Raw genomic sequence first — 20,013 nt, 5'->3', positions numbered from 1 at the left:
TAAACTGACTCATCTGTTTGGTCCAGTCTAATCAAATGAGAGCTTGTGCTGTGCTGTCCTCATTCATTTAAGACATGCATTTCAGAATCCAGTGACTTAACAGGCCGAAGAAGCTGCAGTTTTATTGGAGATACAATTTTGATGGGGAGACATTTTAAAGAGGAAACACTTAATGACTGTGGGTGTCAGTGATCGTAACACTCTTTTAGAATAGAGTTGAGTTTACTGTGTTGTTTTGACAACACTGAAGATGTGGATTCTGATGTTAATAAAGTGAACTGATGTCCCATTTGTACACAGTTTATGCGTACTTACGCTGGCATTGCACATAACCAATACATCCACCAGGGGGGGTCAGCCCAGAGTCAAAGGTTTATGACAACAAAACTCAAAAATAAGCATGGGGACTGTGGAGGAAGTATTGATAATGTTCTGCTTGCATAGAAGACAAAAACGGAGGCAGCGTTGTAGCAGGCAGTGGTTTGTGAGGCAGTTAAATACGTTGCGAAAGTTCTGCCATTGTTTTTTCTTCTTCATGTCTCACCAAAGCCTTGTATTGGGTGGTAACAGCAACACTGCCCCCATGGTTTCCAGTGCTACTGTACGTAACGTTGAGCGTAAATGGGCCTCAATATAGAGGGCGTGAGGTTGTAACGTGGTCTTGCCAAATATACTAGGTCTTCTCTAACAGAGGTGTCATCTCTCAGAAATGTAAGCTACTTCCATCAGCAGCAGTTTGAATCCCAAAACCATCCTCAATGCTGGCTTTTAAACGGTGTGTGAATAGCCAGTTTGTTGTTATCTCTCCTCACTAAAGCTACGGACATACATGATTTCCCAAGAGAATGTCTAATTTTTTTTCCGATATCGTTGCACTTGTTGCAATGACAAATAAAGTTCCATTCTATTCTATTCTATTCTATTCTATTCTATTCTATTCTATTCTATTCTATTCTATTCTATTTTTATTAGTCAGACTAGGGACAAAACTTTACCTGAGTCCATCTTCAGTATCTTTAAGCCCAGATAATTCACCTGAATTTCACGACCCAGCTTACAAATAGTTTTCTCTTTGTCTGGTATAGTTTAACCTTCATTTGTGGATGCTGCGATAAACTGCATATACATACAATGGATTTTCTAAGTCATTATAAGCCAATGCTGTGATTTTCACTACAGAGAGTATCTGTTTTTAATGTAGTGCTGAGACAGCCCAAATAAAATCCCTGTTCAGTATGAGTTTTTTGCCTTCTGATTATTCTAAAGAGACTGTCAGGAGTTTCTAAGTGATCTTGAAAAAGTGTTCCTTAGAGATATAAGCCTAATCCACACTATGAAATGAGATTATCAGCACCCATGCAGGTTAATTTCACAATGCTATTGCTTAGCATTATTACTTAGTGATGAGAAGAGAGATCTGTGTTTTTCTCTGCTTGAAAATGATTTCTGTGATTAATTTAGTAGTGATAGTGAACACTGGAGCCCAACTGTCAGACAGAAAAAGGACAGAAGAGCAGAAGAAAGATAAAAAGGGTGATACAGCCGAGCTAAAGGCTAACACAGAGACTGAACTGTTAGTGCTAATGTTCATGCCAATCCACAGTCAGCAGTTATTCTGCAGTGGCCTGTTCAAACTTGAGAGTCTATCAATAAAATAAAAAGTGAGGTTATGTTAGCTCTGCTTGGTAGATAACTGGCAGGACATAGCTAAGCAGGATGTACTGATGCTACACATTATGGACATGTCTATGGACACTGTGCTGTAAGTAATGCTTAATATAGCCAGCCAGCTACTGTACTACAGTTCAAACTTAAAAAGTTATCTTGTTGTCACATTTCAAACCGTAGCGCTATGTAACTGTTGATAAATACCTTACCCTAGTGCATCGTATACAGTAAAAAGTTGTCTTGAACAAAGACAACGTGTTCCGATCTGATCTCCATTTAATTCCAAAACAAACACATGCCTTGTAAAAGTCTCAACACTACAGTGTCGAGGAGATTTTGGGCCAAAAGGTGGCAATACAGTCCAATTAAAAAGATCCTCCTCACAGCATTTTTAATATTTCCTTCTCTAGATCATGAAATCCCACTTTGCATGCAATTTATCACAAGTGCACACTTCAGAAATGGTTGAACCATTTTCACAAAATCTCTGACTGAGGGGTTAACCTCTCTCCATCTTCTCTGTGAAATGACTTTTTTAAAACCTGGTCATGTTCCTAACATGATTTTTTTACATTAGATCACAGAAATCTTTCTAATTAACATTTTAAACAACTCTTTGGGTTTAGTCTTGTACTTCTAGAGATCTTCTTTGGGGAAATTTGCCTTCATTAGCTAAGACAATTGAAGAGAGACAGGAAAGGTGGGAAGAGTGGAGTTAACATTTACTGTTAAGTTGAGACCAGAAGTCAAACCTATGTAAAGACTGTACCCTTTGCATATTTAGTGCCTGCTCTGCTGACTGAGGCCAAGTATATTTACTTCTTTTCAGGGATAAAAAGAACTTGAAGATTGAGGATTGGTTTACTTTATTCCTCTATTGGCTCAAGGGAGGATAAAAAGCTTGGAAAAGTTCTGCAGGCAGAGATTTTGAGTGACAAATACATTGGGGGTAACACACACCAGCAGTGTTCTCACAAACAGATCACTAATACACACTTTGTTTATCTTTTTCTCAGGACGTTTAAAATAAAAAGTGCTATACAGCTCCTCACTGGCACGGCATTTATCTGTACATATTTGAGAAGTAATGTTTTAGGTTGAAATCCAAGAATGGAAATTAATGAGGTACTTCGACTGACCCTGTGCCACTGGCTGGCGAATATTTTGATTGATTTGCTGATAAATAACAACTCTGACAATGTAGAAAATACTTTTTCAAGTGTGCTAATTAACTTTAAAAAGCTGTTTGATTTATAAGAGGGGGTATAAGTAACAAGAGACTAAAAAAAATAATTCCCGAAAGTGACAGTTTAAAGGTTATTCTGCAGTGATGAAACAACAAACAGTTTAAACTCAAAACTCCTGTTTACAAAACAGTGTAATATGAATATGCTGGTATAAAGAGGAGGTTTGGGTCTTTTGTGATTGGGTCTTGAAGGAGGTGACAGAGCTCTTCTGTCTTCATATGTGTAAATCTGTGTGGCTAAATTTCTGTGCTGCTGGCCCTTGGCTGTGACTTCATGGATGTTTTGTCCAATATCAGCCCTGCAGCTAGAAGGGAGGTGATTATTCAAGACCTTCATCAGTGAACACATCAATAACTGTGTGCCTTTTATGTGTGTCTATCAGAGCTTTTCTTGTCAGTATTTCTATCAACAGAATACTGAGTTTGTCTGTTCAATGAACAAATCAAACATCACACTTTCTATCCATTTGTTAATTTCTGTCTCACTCCTCTCACATTTTTCTATTGTTCCCTTTTTGCTGAAGTGACAGAATCCGGGCAAGCTTTCAAACTCTTAAAATAATGTCTCCTCATCTGTAGCTGGGGCTGCAGCCATCACAGCTGTCAGCACATTTTGTGAAAGGTGGTAACAGAAGATGAATGACACTGATGTTTGAAAAGAACAACCAAAAACAAAAGAATCAGAGATAAAAGAAAGACAAGGATTGGAACTTTAGGGATTGAAGGAGAGAGATGCTTACTTGGTGTGTCACAAAAATTGAAAACTTTTTCAATTTATTTAGGAGGCAGAGCAGCTCATTGCAAATATGATAAAGCACAATTTAAAGGCTGTTCATGGCTGATACATATTTTATTATTATAAGGAGTTTGTTTTTTAACCAAACATGTAGAAACACCAGGGGTAATGTTGGGAGAGAAGGATTTAAGTGAATAACAGCTGTCACATGGATCCAGTGACATTGTCTTCTCTGCACAGGAAGCTCATCTTCTAGTCAGCTCACACCTGGGAGCACACAGCCCTGGAGCTGCTTGTGGAAGCATTAAGATGCCTCCCTGAGTTAAAATCGGTGTCTTCATCTCACACCCAGAGCTGGCTCAATTTTCCTCTGCTCTCACTGTTTCATCAGCTCTGGTCTCTGACTTGACAAGATTTTTAATTATGCATTCATGTTTGTTTACTTTGGACTGGGCATATTGGCTCTGCTACATTAAATAGTCAACACACACCGTAGCTCTGATAGTAGATCTAAATGAGGAAATTATAGGTGACAAATTGAATGAGATAGTGGATGTTTACCAGGTAAAGCTTGGTGCTGATGGTGTTTATTTGAGAAATATGTGTTTGCTTCATTTCTTGACACTTTCCGCATCTTGTTCATCATAATTTTAGGATAGAAATAACCATTTTGTTGGGTCAGTTTACCTTCCGCCAGTTAAAATTTTTCTCAGATGTTTCGCCCTCAAGCTGTCCAAAGATAAAAGCAGATGCATTAGAGCAGGGGTGGTCAATCTGTGGCTCGCGAGCCGCATGTGGCTCTTTGCCTTCCGGTGTGTGGCTCTTTGATCCATTCATAAAAATATATAAATTGTTTGGGTATTGGTGTGACAATCAATCGGAAATATTGATATATTGATGCCAACGTTGGGATCAGTATTGATCAATACTTGGGTAATGAGATTGATACTTAAGTTTCAGTTTCTCCTCTCAACATGTGCTCCTCTCAATCACTCATAGATAGATAGATAGATAGATAGATAGATAGATAGATAGATAGATAGATAGATAGATAGATAGATAGATAGATAGATAGATAGATAGATAGATAGATAAAAAAGATAGAACTTTGTCTCTTCCACAGTAAAAAAAGAAATTTGTCTTTGACACGGCTCCAAGTACAAATTTGAACACGCTTACAAACCCACCAAATCTTGCTTGAAAATTGGAAATGTATTGGTTTTCATTTTATGTCATTTAGTTTATGTGTGAGAGGAAGTGGGTTTGTAAAACCACGTGTGTGATGTGGCTCTTTGTAGTACCACTGCAATTTTTGTAGCTCTTGGTCTCTGACTGGTTGGCCACCCCTGCAGTAGAGAGTGTAGCATTCTGAATCTTAAGAGGAAAACAGACATATTAGTTCTTACAGCTGAAATACACCACATATGCCTGTGGTCTTGCTCTGCTTTGTTGCTTTGTTGACTGCATTTGTCAACTCACAGCAGATGCGAGTTCAGTCTGGCATGACTGACAGACAGCTGGAGTCCCAAGACCGAGGAGTTCCCGTGCTTTCCATCCCATTGATGAGTTTCTATTTATTCATGTTGGGCTGTAAAACCTAAAACCTGTTGACTCCTTGTCTAACTTGGCTTATGTAAGTTTGTTGCTGCAGTGGCGCAAAATATGATTTTGGTTTCGTCTGGTTTGTTTTATTTTGAAAGTCCCCTGGCTCTTTTTTAGGTTTCCTAGTACAACGTCTTGTCCCGCTTGATCTGCACTTAGCAGAGATTGTACATTTAATGGATGTAGTCTTCATGATGTCACCCATCTGTTTCTGAAACAGATTCTTGATGTAAATCAGCTGTTGCAGCCATATTAGAAGTGACAGGGGTTCGAGTTTCTACATAGGGCGCCCATCAGTCACGTGATCAAAGCTGTGCCTCTGATTTGGCAAGCTGGCATTTCAAATATTTTCTAAACTGCTGAGTGAGAAAAAAAACAAACAAACAAATTTCTGCTGTGAAAATGTTTTCTTTTTGGCTTGGTGTTTATGCAATTTTCAGTACTTCCGGAGCCAGCCTCAAGCACACACTTGAGAAACAGCAAGTTTTAGCACTTCCGCATTGTCTCATAGTTTTAGACTGGAGGTTGCGGCTTGGCACTATGGTAAACTGACATGCCACAGCTCCTGCATCCAGCAAAATAGGATGGTTGTGTATTAGCTGCGACCTGCCAGACCAGGCACGTAGCTGGATCGCAATGGAACAGATCCAGTGTAAGTCAACACATTGACTAGAATGAAAAACTATCTAATCCTGTGCTGTGACACAGCAGAGCAGCAGAGGCATTTGGTGTTTTTCAGATGTCATTCAACCAAGAGAGTACTCTGCAACTTTGACAGCCTTTTCAGACAAAGTGTTTTGGGGAAAAAAAGTATAATGGAGAAAACTCTTTAATTAACCTTTGCAAATACAGTTTCCACAAGGAGATGTAAATGTTCTCACCAGAAACACATAATTTCTAAAATGCTGACTGGGATCAGTATCTGCAGGGTAAGCAGTAATAAATAAATTATAGAGACACTGTGATTTTGAGCTGAGTGATTAAATTAAAGAGATCCACATCAGGCTCGGGTTATTATGAATCCCATTCAGGATTAACTGTAAATAAAAAATGCATGAATTCTCAATTCTTTTTCTCCTCTCTTGAACCCTTGGTAGCTGTTTCAGAGCAGAACTGGAACTCAGATGAGCTTCTTATGTCGTAAATTAATAATTAGGTTGAAATTTATTCCAATCACTGAGGACTCACTTTGTGCGGGTAATTCTCTTCAATAAAAACCTGCAGGACCACACTGATATATCTGTGCATAACCTTGACTGACACTTAAGTCCATAAGAAAAAGACATTAAGTAATACTGAGTCAAAAATCTTAATGTAAGACAGCACGGAGTGGACTGTGTAGATAAAGGTGGGATTATTCTTTTACTTTGAAGCAGTAAGCAGGGGGAGTGAAGCTGCTTGTCTCTATTCTCTGTCTCCCTTGTTGTTGCCTGAAACATTATAAGTTACTCAGCAGTAACTACAGAGATGGTGCATAGCTCATTAAGATTGATCATTCCTCCTCCACCCAGAACCATGCACTGGCTTCATTAATCACCAGAAGCAGAACTGAGAGCCTGACAGCCCCAGCTTTTACGTGCATAATCACAGAGGCAGGATGAAGCCCAGGAGCAGCAGAGCTCTCTGCCACACCAGAGAAGGCTCCACATCCACGCCTTCCTCCCTCCTCTATACTCGCCTCAACTTATACTCTGCTCTCTTCACTACAGCTACAGATATCTGTCCACTTATTTCACTCCATCTCCCATGCAGAGAATCCTCTCCAGCTCCCTGCTGGGCTAACATCCACCTGCTACCCATACCCACTTACAGCCTTTTTCTTCCTTTTCTCACTTTTTCTGTTTTTCATCCTGAATATCTCCTGCCTTGCCACCTGTTCCATGCTTCTCTAACTTCCTCTATCCCTTGCTGTTTTTCTCTGCTTCACTGATGTTGGAGCTGTTAGCAATCTTTGCTATTTTTTAAAGTTTCTCCTTGGCTAGCAAAGTTGAGGTGAAAAGAAAAATACAGCAACAAATTGAAGAGCGACAAAAACAGTCAAGTCATCCCAGATCCAATATAATTATTGCCAAAATATCTTTTTAATTTGTGAGCTTCTAACACTGTTTGCTTGCAAGCAGATAAATGGCAACACTTAAACTGAAGTCACTGGCTCATATGTCAGATTTATCTCCAGCAGTCAGACGTTGGGAGTGTTTGTACACTTCATGTCAGCCATAGGATAGGTGCTAATTTATGAGGATGAGTGTGCCTGGAATAGAGGGAAAACATCCCAGCAGAAAAATCCAGAAAACTTCAGCAGTATTAGTGCGCAAATCTTTGGGGTGGTGGTCTGAGAAAGTATGTTCACCTCTCCTTAAAGGTAGGGTCTGCGGGTATTTCCGTTACTTGTTAGTAAACAAAATTTCAAACTGGGCTCCTCCTCCTTGGCTCAGAGACTTGAGAACCGTGCACCTGACTTAGCAAGTTAGCCCAAGCTAATCACTGGGTTATTTGATACATAGCATTCGCGTCACCCTTCAGCCCATATGCTCCAAGTGCCCAAAATTGAAAGTCGAGCCAAGCGTCACCCTCATTTAGTGCAAAGCTCTATCTGTTTGTAAGCTGTTTGTAGTTTTGCTTTACTTTGGTTGTGTCTGTATTCCTCCGTGCTACATCCTCAATTGTAGCTACTCAGGATAGCTTCTAACACAATATCATCAACACACAGTCATTTGCACACTGGATGCGCTGTGATTGGCTGAGGCAGCCACGTCGCCCAGAAACGTCTCAATACAAAGAAAACACTACAGGCTGAGAAGGGGTTGAGGCAGACCGTGACACACATGTAAAGAGGTTTACATGTTCAGGATTTTTGGGAAAATCCAGCAGACCCTACTTTGAAACTTTTTGATGCAAGCAGGGCATCTATGTGTAACATTTGACATGGCAAAACATAAGCAAGAGCTTGATTATTTTATAGAGCAGCAGACTGAGCACGGTTGATATTTCATTTTATGACCAACTCAAATAATACTGACTTAAATTGGGATCAAGAGGTCTCTGAGTGCACTACAGAGAGGGTCCAAAGATTTTTATAATGTATATGCATTATTATTTTTCTAGAGGCTGCAGCTCTATTGTACCAGGATCGTAAATATCAGACATGTTTTATTATTTGATGCAACTTGCTGGTGCACCATAAAAAAGTACTGTATCAAAAAGTTTTTACAACATCACAAAGATGAGTACGGGAGGCACTGAAGCATGCCGGACTCAGTCCGGATTTGTGGGGCAGTACAGTTGTCTAGTTATTATTTTTCTATCTCTGGAGAGTGTGGAGGAATAAAAGAAGACTGAAAGAAGGAATGAAAACAAAAGAAGAGGTATGGCAATTCGATGAAAAGCAAAGATACTTACCTGACTCCACCTCAGGCTCCAGGAGCTCATCTCATGTGTGCAGTCTGCTGTGAGGACTCCCACCTACAAGCTGACCTCAGCACTGACCTTTCTGCTCGAGCTGCACTGACTTTCACAAAGTTACCATGTAAACACACACTGCCTTCAGGGGGTAATGTGACATTTATCTCAGTGTACTGCTGACATTAGAACTCTTTTTGTTGTTGTTGTTGTTTTCTGTGTGTAATTGTCTTTCTGTTGAGGTTCAGCTTAGAGGAGATGTAGCTCACAGAGGTGAGTATCATCTATGAGCAAAGCTGGGACAGAATGTACACAAACCAAACCCATTCAACAGCTGAAATATTAGCATGAGTTGAAATAAATCCATGTTCACGCTGTCTCACACACACACACACACACTTTATCCAATTATTTGGCTTCAGAGCAAGTTGGTTCAAATTATCAATGTAGCACTTAAATATTTTGCTAATCAACAGACACACCTCTTAACACCCCCATGACATAGTTCTATCTGTAGACCAGCTCGGCTGCAAACAACATGTCAGTGTCCTGTCCGGGTTGTACCCTTGCTAAGTCCCTGCTAACTGTTAAAATAATACCCACGAGATATGATTAGTTGTACAGTTTATGTTTAAGTTTAGTGTTTTGAAAGACAAAATATGCATGTTTGGGCCCAAAGCTTGAGCATAGAAAACATCCAGTCAGGTGAAAACTCTGACTTGAGTTTTTGAAAAGCCAAAGTCTTCAGGCTAAGTGACGAGAGGCAAGTTGTTGTTTATTTTTGTTAGTGAAATGATGTTCAATCTCATCCGTAGTCACAGCTGCAGGGTTTCAAACACTGAAAAATCTAACAGAAAGTTAAAGAAAATAGTTTTATATACTCCTTGAAAGGAGACATTGGTGAATTATACAAAAGACTTTTGCTTCAATGATTAATTTCACTCAAATAGCCTTGTTTATTCACTGAAGTGTATTATGTAGCAGAGCTCTGATTCTTGCTGTGATTTCTATAAGTAGTGAATAAATTAAAAGTAGTAAGTCAACTTCTTTGAACAGCTCTTCTCTATTTTTTAAATCAATCATATGCCAACCACGCTATTAATCAGTGACCTACTATTCATAAAACCATTGTATAAATTGAGATCTTTAGCTGTTGACTGGATGAAAAGTTACTTATCCAGCCAACAAGTGTGCTCTGCTTAATGTTATGTTATTTATTATTCATACACTGTGGGGTTTCCCGGATATGAGGGTTTTTAAATGTGTTTTGGACAGTAGTCTGCAACAGTAGCTGTGCGTCAATTTGTAAGGGAAATCTCATCAACAGGTCAAAAGGGTCTTCTCATATTCATGCTTAAGCTACAAAATAAACAGAGGTGGCTCCTGTATTAAAAAAGGGCTCTAACCTTTATAGAAAAAAAACAAAAATGTTTAAAAGCGAGAGCTTAATAAGATCCAGCTCACAGAGAGCAGAGCTTCCTGTCTGGCTCTGCACTGCTTGATGTGGGAGACTGGGAGGTTCAGTACATGATAAACATGTCTACCTCTGACACACTAACTGTATGCTCAGGGTTAACATGAAAATAGTAACTATTTTTTTGTTCTGTTGTTATGTCTCTCTGTATTAGTGCCCCTGTCTTTGTGAACAACTATAGTTTCTTCTGTTGTGAGCTGAATGAATTGCTGAACCCTGACAAGGTTTTGCATAATGTTACAGCAGACTGTTCGCTCTGTGATTGGAGCCGGTCCACTTTTACAATTTCATGTTGCAAACTTTATTAAGAAAAGAACCAAATCCATGCTGGCATCTTGCCTCTTGGCACTTTAACAAACAAGCCAATCCAAAAATCCAATAGTTCAAGCTCAGCAAAGAAAGAGGCTTTTCTAAGCCTTTGCCTAAGCATTTTATCTCTGTTCCCAAAAGCTGTTTTCACAAGTAAGAAGTTTCTGCATTTTCCTTCCATAAAACTTTTAAAAGAATTTTTTAAGAATTATAGTAGAAAAGTTATTCCAAGGCATTGATTCCCAAACCTCAGGACTTATGGAGTGGTTCATTAAAAGATGATTAGCCACTGCTTGTATCAGCTCATTTATCTTAATCCATCGTCAGTTGAGGAAGAAAACCCAGCCTGTGGTGCCTCATTGCTCCGATTTTACAAGTGTTTTCCTTAAACTCGTGTGATGGAAGAAGATAAACTGTAATCAGGGGCTGTTTCTATCAAGATAGGAGTCTACTGCCTCTTAATAGTGTGAAGACATCTGTTGGTCATTGGAACAATTTCTAGCATCTGTTGTTTTTTTTTTTTTTTATTCTTCTATCAGAAGATAACAAGCTTACTATAAGTATCATTGTTGTGTTGAGAAATATTGCAGAGTTTCTGAGGCAACCATATTTAAAAAAAGGCAGAATAATTTACTCCATCTCTCTGACCATGTTTGATTTTTAGGCATACCCCATTTTGATATACAACAGTGTAAAATGACATCTTTGAGCTCATAGCATTTGCTCTGTATTGGCATTTAACAGCTTATGAAAAGCTACCACCTTAACTTGTAAACTTTATTCTTACATCATATCCATTCTTTATGTCAGAGGCAACTTTTCAGAATTTTACAAGAGTCTGCAGCATTGTTTTATTTTCTGTTGCACCTGAAGGCAGCATGAGATATACAGCCCTGCTCTTGTTTACCAGCTACAGGAGTCTCCTCTCACCACCACCTTTCTGAGGGAGTATGACCACATGTCACTCACCTCTGGTCCCTCCTGCATGGTTAATGATGGTACCACTGCATCAGGCAGGAGTGAGATTTTCCTTCCTTCTTTTATTTGTTTTCTGAGAACAAGAGAACATTGCATCAGATCCTTTCACAGTGTTGCAGCAAGCCAACAGATTCTCTCAGGGCTCTATTTAATTGTTTTCTTTCACCTCTAAGCCTGCTCTTGTATCTAACTCAGTTTGTCCGTGCGTCTGTGAGTGTGCCCATGTACTCCTCTGACCCTGTTTTAGAGTTCAAAGACAGGACACAGCAGAGCTGTGTTTTATTCCACATCCTTTCATGTATGTATATATATATATATATATATATATATATATATATATATATATATATATATATATATATATATATATATATATATATATATATATATATATATATATATATATATATATATATATATATATATATATATATATATATATAAATATATATATATATATATATATATATATATATATATATATATATATATATATATATATATATATAAATCATACACACCATTTCGTTTTATTTATTTATTTATTTTTTCCTTTCTTTTTTTTTATGGAAGAAGCATCTTCTCAGAGTGGCACAAAGCTGACTCTCTGTTCTATCTCAGGCTCACACCAGGATAGTTGACTCAAGTAGATTGGAGCTTTATGGAGCCTTACCGGCCCAGAAATATGGGCAGGGAAAGTAAAAAGGAATCTGAAGGACTTCAGATGTCCCAATGAAGGTATGTGGTATGTTAGTGCTTTTTTTAGAGTGAATATAAAAAGGCTAGGCGCAGTAACACAGATATTTAAGTGATGTCATTCATGAAAAGCATATTTTGCTTCAAAGGTTTATGAATCCTTTATTATTTTTTTAAAGGGGGAAGTTAAACAAACTTGCACAAAGAAAGAGAGTTTGAATTAAAACGCAGATGCTTTTCTAATTTCTATGACAAGTGCTCTATTCGTAAGCACTGTTAGTTGGACAGTTTTAAACACTTTCAAAAATACATTTAGCCTTTTTTTTCAAGTGTGTTTGTTTTTTGGTTTTTATTTTGTTTGGTTTTGTCTTGAAAGATAATTTTGATACAGAGGATTAATTTAATTTATACATGTAATTTTATTTTATTTTTTTTACAGATTTTAAGCCAAAAATCAAATAAGAATACAAACAGTGAAAGTAAATAAATCCCGCATGAACATTCATAGTTCTCTCATTACTTTTGCAAAGTGCATTATTACAATAAAAATGTTTCAGTATCACTTTAAAACACAAAACAAAACAAAATGAAAAATAAACCGCTGGGAGATTTAATGGACAACCCTAAAAAATAAAAAAAAAATCAATCCATATCACCTTAAAAATTATAATTTTTGGTTGTCCAAAAATGTAAAATGTATTTCAAACAGAACCAACAAAAGTGTGATAAGTTTCCCTCAGTTATTTTACATGGTGTAATAAAATACAAATTTTACTCACACTGAAGAAAGGCATTACTTTTTTTTTTTTTTTTTGATCAAAATGATTTTAAAAACAACAACAACAAAGGGTGAAATGAACATTTATTAGCCCAAATTTTGAAAGATAAATAAGACAAATGAGATAAGTTATAAGAAAAAAAAAAACTCAGACTTTCTCTTTCTTCATCTGCTCAGATTAACTATTTAAATTTTGTTTATTTCACACCTCTTCTTCTTGTATTTTTCCTCAAATATTATTTTTATTTAATTCATTTTAGAACTATTTTGTATTAAAGTTTAGGAACTTGGGCAATTTGGTGACAAGTGTTTCCCCAAAAGACCCTCTGCACCTGGCATCAAAACACACATCGTTTGAGAGTCTCAGCAAAACCATGAAATTAAACTGTTTTTGATCAAAGTTAAATATTCATAAACCATTTAATGCTATAAGGTTGGGAGAGTAAAGTCTTAAATTTCAAAACATCTTAAATTTCAAAACTCTACCACGTTTTTTTTTTTTTTTTTTTTTTTTTTTTTGAATAAACCATGCCTAAAAGGTGTATAAAGACTCACAGTATTGGCTCAGCCTTTAACAATGCGTTAATTTCTGTCATCCAGGCATTCCTGACACATTGAGTATTTTGCACGCTGTTGCTGAAAAGTGTTTCAGAAAATAATGAACCTGTCTGTGTATTGTACTTATAGCGTGAAAACAAAATGGTGTCTGAACAGAGATGCATGCAAAAACAAAAAACATGTTACCCTAAAATGGTTTCAAGTTCCGCAACTAATGATGTGCTGCCTCGCCCTTCTACAGCAGCCAATCACAGCTGAGTTGAATTTGCCGCATGCACTTTAATTGAATGCATGTTGCCCTCTGATTGGTCTGAGGGATCTACACACGAGCACCCTATTGGCCAGATGCTTTGCAGTAGAGTTACCAGGCTGAGCAGCAGAGTCAACCCCTATTTCATTTCCCCCCATTCTGTGTCGACCAATCAGGAAGAGTTTCGGCCTTCAATATTGGAGTGTATAGATTAGAGGCAGAAACCACACTAGTTTGTTTCATCACTGCTGGTAGCCTGAACCGCTTTCCTGATGCAACTTTCTGCTATTAAAATAACTACCCGTACTTCCTCTTCATCTGTGTGGACTGCCCTGAGGAAATTCTTCTCTAAGAGTATTGAGACGTCTGCTTTTTCTTTGTCACTGTTGTCCCACTGAACTTGGCCTCACATACTCCGTGCAAAAGCTGAGAAAGAGGAAATCACATGCAGTTTCACGGTCCATGGTGTCAATGAGGTGGTCTGGGGGCAATAAGTATATTTCCCAGCAGGCCTTGAGGTGTGTGTGTGCACAGCGCTGAGGGAGGTAGCCATTGTTTGCCAACAGGCTGAGTTCTCCGTCTCCTCCTCTCTTTTCTCCTTTCTCGGGGTAAACTGATGGTACGCTGTGGGGCTGATGGAGATGAGTGCTGTTGTTGCTGGAGATTCACTAGTTTAAGCTTAGACTTACTGTGTGTTCAGTATTCACTGTCCATACCCAGTGTGAGCAAAAAATTGATTAATTTTTGTTTCTCTTCTGTTCTGTATTCAGCTTGTTTAATAACCATGTTTCTTTCTGTGCATTAATTATGTCATATAAAATCTCTGTCCAGAGAAACAGCTTCAACATTTGTCCTATTCTTTTATTCAGTGTAATTTCATTAGTAGAATGAAATCTGAGCTCTCAGACAGGTGAAGGCATTCACTTAACACATTTCAGTTAAAATGAAAGTGTTCCTCTAGAGGAATCAATTTTTTAATTTGAGTCTGGTGTGAACACAAACTTATTTTAGGTTTATGACACCCAACCTTTATTTTAGCACCAATTCTTGCCTTGAATACAGTAACAACTCTGACTAGTTTTTCCCCCGGCTTTTTTTTTTTTTTTTTTTTTTGTGCAGAAGAGTAAAGCAAATGTCGAACAATCAGACTTTATTTGTAACTCCTGACAAAAATGAGCCACTTGCTGCTATTGAGGTTTCTTAAGAAATCTGAAGCTGTGTTCAGACTTTATAGGGATGGAAGGAGGATTTCTCACATTATTTATGTAAATCATCTATCTCTTTTTTTTCCCCTGCAGTGTCTGTAAATTTTTTATTATTATGTGGAATCTGGATTTCTCTTTAATCATCCACATTATTGTTTCTCTAGCTCTATATTTGAATTGTCTCTTTTTTGAGGGTATTGTTGAAAGCAGATAATCAGATTTACAGTGCTGGTTATCCCTCCCGAGGCTGCAGAACAAGTTGCTCGTCTCCTGCTGATTTCCCCTCTCAGCTTCCCCTCATGGTGCCTCATTAAGACGCAGAGAAACAAGAGCCTCCGACCCAACACGACTGTAAGGCCAAACCTGACATGAAGCTGCTACACCGCATTATGCAGCTCTTTGTGTTCCAATGAGCCTTCAGTAACATACAATTTACCCCTAACATGTTTTCCCAGTGAGAAAATGCTTGGGTGTTTTTTTTCCTCCTAGAGAAAAAAGGAATAAGCATTTGTTTTCTAACTGAGTTATGTCTGGAGGTCAACTCTTTCTCACCTGGAGCTCTTATAAGATGCCAAACAATTTGATTTTGGTGTGAATAATTCATGAGCACAGTCTCTGTTTTCAGCCCACTCTTTTTTTTGCTATTTTTAATTTCGTTTGGCATCTTTTACTTGAAGTTACCTCTTTGCACTTAGCATAAAAAATCAAGACCTTTCGTAAAGAGTCTTTCCATGGTAACAATAGCTTTTGATCTCATCCTCAGTCATATGTGGCCATACTTCTGACGTCTCAGTGCAGTATAGCCTATGAGAGCTAATTATTTCTTCCTCAATGGGAAAGCTTTTCTCTTACATATTTAAAGATTTAAATCAAATCTCCACACAAGGCTTTTTTTCCAGACTCTCCATTAGTATTTTCTCAAACTCTGCACTTTTTAAATCTTGAAGTTTTGGTGTGGTTGATGCTATTCAGTTGCTTGTGTTCCTTTTTTTTGTTAATCTATGTGTTTTGTTTTTTGTTTTTTTTGTGATCTTCAGAGATTTTGAAGGAGCACAAGTATTCCTCCCTTTACCCAGCTCTTGTTCCAATCTGTACTTTTCACATTTTCAACCCTTTTCCTGCTCAGATGAATGTGTGTGAGAAGAGACACAATATTGTTCAGTCTTTTTCAATACATTTCCCCCCTACTTCCATTTTAATGAGCAGGGACAATGTTCCATGAGGACGTTTTAAACCTACCAGACAAAAAGACACAAAAGAAACAAACATTTCACACTTTTAGTAGTAACTCCACAAAATCAAGCTTTTTTTTCAGGGGAAAGGAATGTTTGTCTCTTCAGCTACTTTATAACACAGTTGCTAATTCTTCAGTTATGGCTGAAAACATCCTTTCACACACTAATCCACCAAGATAAGTGTATTCAAAAATTGTCAGAATTACAGAAAAAGAGGCTTCCAAAACTGTAACTACACTTCCACTGTCACGAGTTGACACCACCAAGGTTTCATTCAGTAGTTTGAAGTATTTTTGAGTTTTTCATATGGCTTATTTTCTTCTGGCTTGAATCCTGATTTGTTTCTGAGGAGTTTGTCTGCATATACACGTGTGTGAACATCTGTGTATACTGGATCTGGAAAGTGTTTTTATGTGCAAGTGTGTTCAAAGTCTGTGTTTTTAACGTCTTCATTCTTATTCTCACTTTTAATCCTTGCCAGTCTTTTCAGCGTGTTTGTCAGTCACCTTGAACCAAATCTGTTTTTCTACTTTAATTTGTGTTTGTGTGATACAGGGATGGAAAGTGTCTTCTGGTTTGCAAGTGGATGATTAAAATTAGTGTAGAAAAAAACGGGGAAAAAACAGTCTCCACCTTTGACAAATTCTGCTTCTTATTCTCAGTGTTTCCTGAATTAGCGGCCTCAATACCACGAGGAAACATAGATCAAAACCATGAAATAAACAACATGAGATTTATTTCCACAATTTCTCGCTGACGTATGCGACAAAAACATGTAAATGTGACCCATTTCAGCCCAGACAGTGTCGCTTGTCATTTGAATAATCTTCTGTCTTTACATATCTCTGCAGTGTGAGCACTTACACATAATGGATCATGTTGCAAGAGCATGCCTAATGCCTTCCCAGTAAATGGGCTTTTTTGTAGGTTTAAGGATATTTTACACAAAAGCTGTGTGTGTCGGTGTGTGTGTGTGTGCGACAGTCTGACAGTCTCTGCTGATTTTAAGACTTCCTCTTGAATAAGTGGTGCTATTTCCACAAACAAATCTTTCCGAGTATGTTCATCATTTTTCCCTTCCTCTTTTCTCCTTTCTCCTCTGCTGTGTCTACATTTTTTGAAGATTATAGGAAAAAAAATCTTCCATTTAATAATAGCTCAGACTTGCCTCAGGTTGAGTATAGTGATAAGTGTGCCCTTCTTTGTTTGGCTCCTTTTTCTCCCTACATTTTTACCTTCTCTGAATCACTTTCTCAAGTAATGACACTCTTTCTCCAGTTGCGGTCCTCCTGCTCCCTTCATAACTCTTTGTTCTCAAGTCTAAAAAGAGGAACTAATCTTAATGTAATCAGCCAAAGTCATCCCGGAGACAAATGTCTGTCAGTGATTTAATTCCATCTGTAGATGCTCCTTGATCATCTCATCAGTTTACTGTTCCTTGACCTTCTGCTGCATGAAATATGAAAGCCCGTGTCAAGATGTGTTTTCTACTATTTAGGACATGATTTATTTATTTTTTTATTAAGTATTACCTCTTTTTTTAAAAAAGTTACAAACATGCACATCTCAGGGGAATGTTTTTCTTCCTATTTATGCTTTGCAAAGTATTTTACACTTTTTACACACACTTTAACTTTTTTTTTTTTATATTAAAAATTCTTGGTCATCTACTCAGCCAATGCCAAGACACTTTAGTGCCATGGCCACACCAGTCGCGAATCAGCGAATTGAAACGCATGTCACACCCGAGGCTGGACGCTGGACTTTTTTGACAAGCTGACGCCCTGACGCTTTATGTGTGTGCAAATTCATCTCTCAACAAACCTCTACACTCAGTCCCTGAGGGGCCTGCTGCCTCTCCCTGGTAATCTGCCTCCACTGGCCCTGCCTGGCTGTTCCCTGCGACCTCATCCTTGACCCCCTCGACCCATGTTCCCGGAGGTCTCCCTGGGGGATAATGAAGGGGTCGAGGAAAGAGAGGACCACAGAGAACTTTCATCTTTTCCCTGGCTCTGCCCCGCACCTCCCACTTCTCTATCAAGCTCCTACATCTTTTACAACAAAACTCCACTGAGAAAAACACAGTTGGACTCAGTGATGACCCGTGCAGGCAAATCCAGCTGGAAACAAATATTTACAGAACTTACCTTCAAAACCTGTTTCCTCAGCGACTTTCACCAAAGCCTGCTCCTTTTTTCCTGGTCTCTGTAGAGTACACACGTCGTATCGTATAACTCTGGATAATGACACACCACACAGATTATTTTCCTCCATCTTTCAGCGGGGTTGGAGCCGGAGCAGGTGGCAGGAGGGTCTCACGTCATCAAATCAATGACGTCGGGGGTAATGTCATTGCTGATTGGCTGCCTTGGCACAGCCCCATGTGAAATTGCGTTGAAAGTTCAATATTTTCAACTTGAGCTAGAGGTGTTTGACTTTGTATGTAACCTCTACATGAATTTGCATCAGGTGTGGCTGTACCATTAGACTCCATGAACACGTTCAAAACCTTCTGTAAAGTGTGTGTGTGTGTGTGTGTGTGTGTGTGTGTGTGTGTGTGTGTGTGTGTGTGTGTGTGTGTGTGTGTGTGTGTGTGTGTGTGTGTGTGTGTGTGTGTGTGTGTGTGTGTGTGTAAAAGTTATGTGCACATTAGCATGTGTGCATCAGATATTCCTTTGTTACATTTCTGCTACATTCCCATTTATACTCAGTTGTATTCATCACTGGGCACAACCTGACAGAACATCTTGCACTGAAGGAATTTCCTCGCTGTCTCCAGCCCTGCACACAACCCCACCCGCTGATGGTCTTGGTCGGGCACAGTGCCTCTGATCTCTGCCAAATTGGGTGAGGCCGAGCATAAAGGCTGATTTATTAAAAGGTTGGGGAGCACTCGTCACTTCAGTATCAAATTATCTGACTGGAACTGTGATGGAGAAATAGCCAAAGAGATTTATTCTTTAAAAAGATGTGAAAATCAGAGCAAAGGTGTTGATGGGATTGTATTTTGGGCATTTTGGAGCCTCGGTGAGTAAAAAGTAATCGCATGTTCCAGATTTTCTAGGTTAACAACACAAAAAGGCATCAAAAATCAGGTCTATTAAATTTCTGTGTGTATCTGTAACAGAGGGAGAGTGTTTGTCAGTGAACAGGTCAGCAACAAGAAAAAAGAGAAGAAAATGGAAAAAGAAAACAGACAACATTATTGATTTGTTTTTATCAATTTGGTGAGAGGATGGTGGATTTATGGTGGCTATTTGTCGACTTCATTACCTTTGAGACATCAATCCATCTTTTTAATGAGACTGTGAAATGGAGAATAAAAGTGAATGTGTGAGAATGATAGAGTGTCAGATATCATTCAACTTTGTAACATAATACACTGGAGTGAGTGATGTAGATCTCCATGTCAAATTCAGACCCTTTCAACTTTTGTTCAACTATAACTGACAATTCACACAATCGAAAGCACTTTATTACATTTATGTTTGTTTGTTTTTTTAAGTGAGACATCAAACCATCCCACTTTCATCACTTGTGTGTCATAATGAGGTGGTTTTAGATTTTTCAACATCTTTTTTTTGTGAAAGCAAACTATAAACTTTGGTTTGCAGAGTTGAACACACATATGAAGAGACTCTGAAACACAGCGTTCTTTTGTGTGAACATGTTCTGAGAAATAACAGTTCATCTGCTCAGATATCATCACAGAGGAACATTTACAGACAGCCTCTTTGTGTCTTTTTTTTTATTTCAGTTGTGACTGAGTTGTGACTGAACAGATGTGAGGTGACCTTTGTTGGTTGGTATTTGTTCAGTGATGAAGACTCTCAGACTCTGAGTTCACAGAGAAAAAGAACCAGCTCTGCTTCTGTTTGA

At 38.3% G+C, this 20,013-nt stretch overlaps 1 long non-coding RNA gene across 2 annotated transcripts in view; it reads left to right on the top strand.

Moving 5' to 3' along the window:
- The window catches only part of LOC141801621 (uncharacterized), a 120,132-nt gene that overhangs the window by 71,159 nt on the left and 28,960 nt on the right, over window positions 1–20,013 (top strand). The window lies entirely within an intron of this gene.

Source organism: Halichoeres trimaculatus, unplaced genomic scaffold (genome assembly GCF_033239565.1).
Source record: "Halichoeres trimaculatus isolate MK-OKI-2021-1 unplaced genomic scaffold, fHalTri1.1 fHalTri1_scaffold_13, whole genome shotgun sequence".
Classification (NCBI taxonomy): Eukaryota; Metazoa; Chordata; class Actinopteri; order Labriformes; family Labridae; genus Halichoeres; species Halichoeres trimaculatus.
Note: the sequence above shows the minus strand (reverse complement) of the source record. Positions and strands in the feature narration are given on the sequence as shown.